Source organism: Phalacrocorax carbo, chromosome 8 (genome assembly GCF_963921805.1).
Source record: "Phalacrocorax carbo chromosome 8, bPhaCar2.1, whole genome shotgun sequence".
NCBI classification, from domain to species: domain Eukaryota; kingdom Metazoa; phylum Chordata; class Aves; order Suliformes; family Phalacrocoracidae; genus Phalacrocorax; species Phalacrocorax carbo.
The window spans coordinates 420523-427232 of record NC_087520.1 but is presented as its reverse complement, the minus strand read 5'-3'; positions in this window follow the sequence as shown (position 1 = coordinate 427232).

Genomic DNA, 6710 nt, shown 5'->3' with positions numbered 1-6710 from the left:
CAGAAAGAGACACTGCCCATCCAGGCCTTCACCCCCCTTCAGGGGTCTGCAACATGCCACCACAGGGTTCAAGCAGGAATACTTTACTATCAGCTTTCTACCCACCTTCTCTGGACTCTTAGGCTAGGCTGTTATCTCTGTTACACCTCTGTAAATCAGGAGCGATGATACTGATCTAAACTCTTAGAATCATAGAATCACAGAATGCTTTGGGTTGGGAGGGACCTTTAGAGGCCATCTAGTCCAACCCCCCTGCAGTGAGCAGGCAGGGACGTCTGCAACTAGATCAGGGGCTCAACTAGAGCCCCGTCCAGCCTGACCTGGGATGTCTCTAGGGATGGAGCATCCACAATCTCTCTGGGAAACCTGTTCCAGAGCTTCACCATCCTCACTGTAAAAATTTTTTTCCTTATATCCAGTCTAAATCTGCCCTCCTTTAGTTTAAAACCATCACCCCTTGTCCTGTCACAACAGGCCTTGCCAAAGAGGTTGTCCCCATCCTTCCTATAGTCCCCTTTCAAGCACTGAAAGGCCGCAATAAGGTCTCCCTGAAGCCTTCTCTTCTCCAGGCTGAACAACCCCAGCTCTCTCAGCCTGCCCTCATAGGAGAGATGCTCCAGCCCTCGGAGCATTTCTGTGGTCCTAAGGTCTTGTTGGTGGCCTGTTCTGCACGCTTGCTGAAACTCCACAACAGCAAAATATCAGCTGGCATAAGATGTTCAGCTTCAAGCAAGCCTAGGGAGAGGTTAATCACCAAATAATATTCTTGTTTGGGGAAATATTCCAGCATAAGCTGTTGGAAAGGGTTTGTGCTGGCCCAGTTATGTCCTACTCGAGTTTGTGCTGAAGGTTTTCCTTACTCTACTCACTGTCTGTCTTCCTCTTTCACCATTCCTGTCTTCTCTTCCCTCTCAATCTCACACCTTCTGGCACCTGAAGAGTCAGGGCCCGAGAGCAGCTTAAATTGTCCCAGCCACACTGGAAGAAGCTGCTGTGCTTTGAGGGGAGGCCTGGGGAGGGAGGAGTACCCGACAGGAACAAGCCCGTTCTCGGGGGTTTGCGAGGCTGTTTGTGGCCATTGCCGTAGGAATGGTGAAACGCTAACCCAGGAGCAGGGAACAGTCAGCTGTGTCTCTGGACTTAATAATATGATTTCATGTAGGACATCAAACAAGAATGCAATAACTCAGCAACTCTGCTTTAGAAGTCTAAAGGAAACCAGATGAAGCTATGCGATTTTTTTTTTCAATATCCAGATTCTTTCTGCAAGTCACCTTGTTTTATAAGTATTCATTCTCCCTGAGTCCTCTGAGGATCAGAATCTAATAAATGTGCATATTTGCGTGATTTTTAGTTTAGGCTTGGCATGAGAGCTCTGGACACTCTATTTGCAGAAGAAACACCGTCTTATGAGCCAAGTGAGATTCACTTATCCAGTCTCAGTTTTTAACCCAGCTTGCCAAGATTCTTCCCAATAGCTACAGCATGCAATAATTTTCACCCATTTATTCAGTGGCGCACATACCTCAAATACTGTACTCTGACAGATACCGATCTCATGATTGCTGGCTTTCACTTCAGCAGATTAGTTACCGGACCTCGAAAACCCATTTCATACAGCCAGGCAAATGCTGTAATATATTTCAATATTTAAATACTTATCCTAGTTCATGATGACCTGCTTTTAATATACCGTGTTGTTTTCTGTTTGCATTTCTCGAATATCGAGGAGCATATGTGTTAATATACAGTGAATTATAAGCCTGAATGGCCTAAGACCTTCACCTAAAGCATTTTTAGAGTTGATACCTATGTGAATTTTAACCTGTGAAGTGTAAATTGTAACAGCCAGATACACAGTCTGAAATGTGAACCTTCTTTTGGCTTGCTATCTATGTTCCCATCTAGATAAAAATATATATATGATCCATGTAATAGCGTTTATAATTACTACGCAGGTCCAGCTTCAGTCTTCCATAAATATTCCATGGGTAAGCTCCAAGTCAGCATTATTTGGTGAAGATGCTCATGGAGCTATTGAATAACAAAGTCAGGCAGGCACCTATGGAAAACCCATCCCTAGGAAACGTGGTGGCATTTGTCAGTTGAACTGAGGTTTATAAATCATTCTGTCACCTGTTGTGAGGGGAGAATATGGTACGTCCTTCCACTGGCCAGATGACTACTCCATGTATTATGTGTCAGGAAGAGATCTGCATTAATGTAAGCAATAAGATCACAGTTTTGTGATTACTCCAAATGAGAGAATATTTCAAATCCAAACCAAATGCTGCCGCGTTGCCAGGGCAGAGCTTAGAGCCCTTCTGATACTAAACCTGGTTCGGACCCAGAGACAGAATGACCCTTCTCCTCCCAAACCCCTCCCGTAATCGGCACAGGAGTGGCGCGCTGTGCGTGCCATCACGTGCAGGTCGTGCCACACCGGCTTCCGCCTGGGGATGCGCTGGCAGCGACGGCGCGTGGGCACGGCCCCGTGGCACTGCGCCTGCCGAGCGGCGGGCAGACCCTCCCGCAGGCGTCACGCCGGGCGGGGGCTGGCGGGTCCTGCCTGGCAGTCAGTGAGCAACCGCAGAGTGCGGGTATGGACAGGGTTCGGCTGTGCGGGGAGCGGGGAACACGGGTTTGCTACAGATGATTGCTGGCACGGTGGCAGGAGGCATGGTGTGCACAAGGGCGACTGGCTTCCCAGCAGTCTAGCGCTCATACGGGCAATTAAGTCAGGATTATTATTAAAGCAGCATTTCTGAGTGGAGGCACTGAAAACCTGTTTGCCGACTGCATCTTGTCAGATCCAAGGTTTTTGTTATTAATCTCTGCAGTTGCCTTACATTTACTTCTGTGGATAAGAGATGTCCCCAAGGCATGAGTATAGACGGTGTGCTGGAGTATAAAGTTGAAGAGCTTGAACTTCCTGCTCCTGCTAGGCTCTCGTGACTTAAATATGGGTGTTTTCCTGAGTCTGAGGCAGTTAAGGAATTCAGGCAATGTACAGCATTGCGGTCCAGGCTGCAGCTGGTGTTCAGTTTAGCAGTGGCTATGGAGCTCAGTTAATTTCTGCATTTTACTAGATAGATTGATATAGGATATGGCCAGAAGTAAACAAGTGAGTTTTCATTAATCTGGGTATGATGGGAAGCAGCGTGGGTGATTGTGTCTTGGTTAGGACTCTGGACTTAAAGCACTGCCGGTTCTAGGTAGGCCCTCAAATTTTGTCTATGTTGAAGCTGTCTTCACTCCCAGCCATTACCATGTAGCTAAATCTGGAAATAACAAATGTCACAGGGACAGGCTGTTTTTAGGGTTAGGGATCTGGAATAAAAGAGTTGATGACCCTAGTTTATAGATGACCCTCGTTTGGCCCATGCCAATGACAATGGGGTCACCTCCCTAGTTGCTGATTGCTTTAGTTCTTGTGTCCCAAGGTTTAAAGATATCAGTTAAGTGCAGTGCTAGAGGTAATACCAGGGTCCAGTTTTGTGGGATCTGTAGATCTCGGTGTATGATTTGTTGTATGACTGACTGGGACCGAATCAGGCACAAAGTAGCAGGAATAACGAGTTTTCATCTGCTCCAACACCAGGAGTCAGTAAAATAGGACCATACTGGGATTAGCATTAGGGTTAATGTAAGGTTCATGTTTGGAGGTGCTGAGGATCTGACTCTGTTATTGGTTCTTACCGGCTCTCCTCTTTATGTTGAGAAACGTGTGACTGACTGACTGACGGTTCGTCTTCAAGGGCGTGCGTGTCTCAGAGGAGCCTGCCTGGGTGCAGCTGTGGGCCATGTCTTTGAGCACACATGCCAGCCTCTTCTGGACCTTTTCCAGCACTGCTATTATCTTTTCAAGATCTGCAGTGGACCGGAACCTCATGCAGCATTCAAAGACAAAATGAGCAAGATGTTGGTAGAGTTGTATTTTCCAATCTCTGTTCCTTCCCTAGTTACCCCTAACATGGCGTTTGGTCGTTGAGCACTGATCTGCAAGACCCCACCCTCGGCTGGTAGTGCCTCTCAGAAATGGTAAGTGTCAGTCTATAATTAGGGAGTCTGTAATCCATAGATTAGTGGCTCCATGCTCTGAAGTCTCCATCTGTTGTACACGCTGAAATCATTATATCTCTAGCCTCAGTCCCGCTCCAGGCTTCTAAAATGGTTCCACAGGATTTTCTTTGTTGTGCAAAGCAGCTTGTTCATGGCTGTCACTCGGCGGCCAGGCACGAGAGCAGACATTGCACAACGGCCTCTTGTCAGTGTGGCACAAGCTGTGTGATGCTGCTCTGTCCAAGCAGGAATGGGGCTTTGGAGTGTATTTTAATGCTGTGTTCAGAGACTCAGCCCCCCTCGACACAGAGCAGATGGCACATTGCCAGTTATTAGGGCTTTTACTATGTTTAGACAATCTCCCAAACAATGCAAATCTACTGCCATCCAAATGGGCTGCAGAGACAACACAGAAACCTTTTAACGAGCAGTCACAACTTCCTTTTACACAAGACATGTGTACTGGCCATGCCTGCCCCTGACAGATGCACTGTCTGTCACGCAGCTCAGTCCTTTACTCACCAAAGCCCTGTTTAATGATAAAAGACTGGACAAAATGGACATGCCTCAAGGATAGCCCACATACCTGCAGCCTGATTCTGGCTACCATTATACTGGGGTACTTTCTACCTGGGGGCAGGTTGAAGTGCTGTCACGTGCCAGGAACAAGGCTTGCCCTCTCTTGACCGTAGTAGGGATAGTCGGGGACTCCCTTGCATTGTCCCATTCTTCCTATTGCCTTGTAGCTGGAGACACCTTGCAGCTGTCCCAGAGAAACACCCAGAGAGTTCTGCACCCAAAATCTGGAGTCAGAGTTCTTGTTATTGTCACAAAAATGATCTCTTGGATGGCCATGCTTCCATGCATGCGCAGGGGATGGCAAAATTAGATGTAACAAATGCTGACACCTAGGCTTACCATTCTGAGTTGTATCAGTTCAGGCTGCTGGTTTCACTGCACCGCATCTCCATTCCTTCAGCAAAGTGCTCCCGGTTTCCTGGTTTACATCAACAGAAGTTCAGGCTCGGAGCTTACACAATAGCTTTCCTATACTCCTACTGAACTGGGTCCAATAAGCAGTACTCTGCCTGATATTTCTAATTTTATTACAAATTTTTAAAAGAGTAAATGAGTCTCCTGTTCTGGTAGCTGGGTAGCTGCACAGCAATAGCCTTATTGTGCTTCCTCTGGTAGAGGGGCTATTTTGTACTGGCACACAAGCTGCACTCCACTGCCTTACCTGGGAGGGATCTGCAAAGTCCTTCTGAGCCTCTTCTTCTGTCACGTAACAGCAGGAGGTTGCTACCAGACATCTAGGGGGAAATACAGTTTGCAGAATTTCTGCAGCACCCATGCCCTGCTAAACTGCTGGTATTTTAAATGAAAAAGTCCAGTGAAGCAAAGCAGCCCTTCTCAGGCAGGCAGGATACAACGCTTGTGGAATCTGGGAATTCTGGGGTACAGAGCTACTTTTCCAGCCCTCTGACCCCACGCTTGTTCCACTAATGAGTTTCAGCTGTGAGCTCAAGGGGCCCACTGAAAGACTTACAAATGAACTCTTCTTCTATACAGGTTCAATCATTAGCCTATACGCAGTTGTCAGCACTGTAGACGAAGACAGTGGTAGTGATGAAGATCTTCGTTGTATGCATACATGCATTAGGAACAGCAAAGACCGAGTAGACCAACCATATCCAGGCAACCAGCTGGAACCCATCTACTCTCGCTGACAGTGGAGCAACTGCCTTCTAGTGGATGCACCAGCATTCCCCTTGTGTGTGAGCGGTACAACATCGAATACGGCCCATTCTTCCCCAAACGCATCACGGTTCATTTCAGCCATGACGTTCTGGGCACAAGAGCGTCTCCAGAGAACCGATTGCTAGAGCAACACTTACATCGTAGACAAACAGCATTTCTCTGACTTTCAGTTCTACGACGCACAGTACCCCTTGGAGGAGTCTCCAGGATCTTACTTCACTACCTGGAGCAGTGTGCAGTAGAACAGTACAGCCAGGAAACTTTTTGTAACAAACCACAGCTAGTTTGTACTCATTCTTTCTTCTGTCGGCTTTGTCCTTGAGCTAAGAAGTCCCTCTCTCCGTCAGTGTTTCTCTCTCTTGACAGATTTACAGTGCAGACCCATGCCCTCACCATGTTGGTTTCACTAGACAAAACAAGCCAAGCCTATTCCACAGGTCATGTACACACATCTATTTTATGTCCATATCTATTCCATTTAATTCTGAATTAGTGTATTTTAATATTAAATTCCCTTCCCATTTTTCATAGCCAAAGGAAATGAGACTGCTTGGCTCATGGTCTTTGCTTCATTCATTATTTGGAGATTATTGTGCAAGAGGAGTTGGAGATAAACGCTTTTGAACTCTATAATAGTAGAGATCTAAATCTAGATCTGAATTCCCGTGTCTTGGACCTATTTAATGTGTTTCAGTTTTCTAAGAACACTTTAAAGATATGAGCTGCAGTGGATCTTGGGAAAGAGAATTGTTTTTCCTTGTTTTTTAAGTAAATAATACATTAATGTACTGGACTCTTCTGTGGCAATACAATATCCTTTAACTTAGATTTGTTGGGGATTTGAGTGTAAAAAGGTGGGATAGGTGTAAATACCTGGCTACGACTTC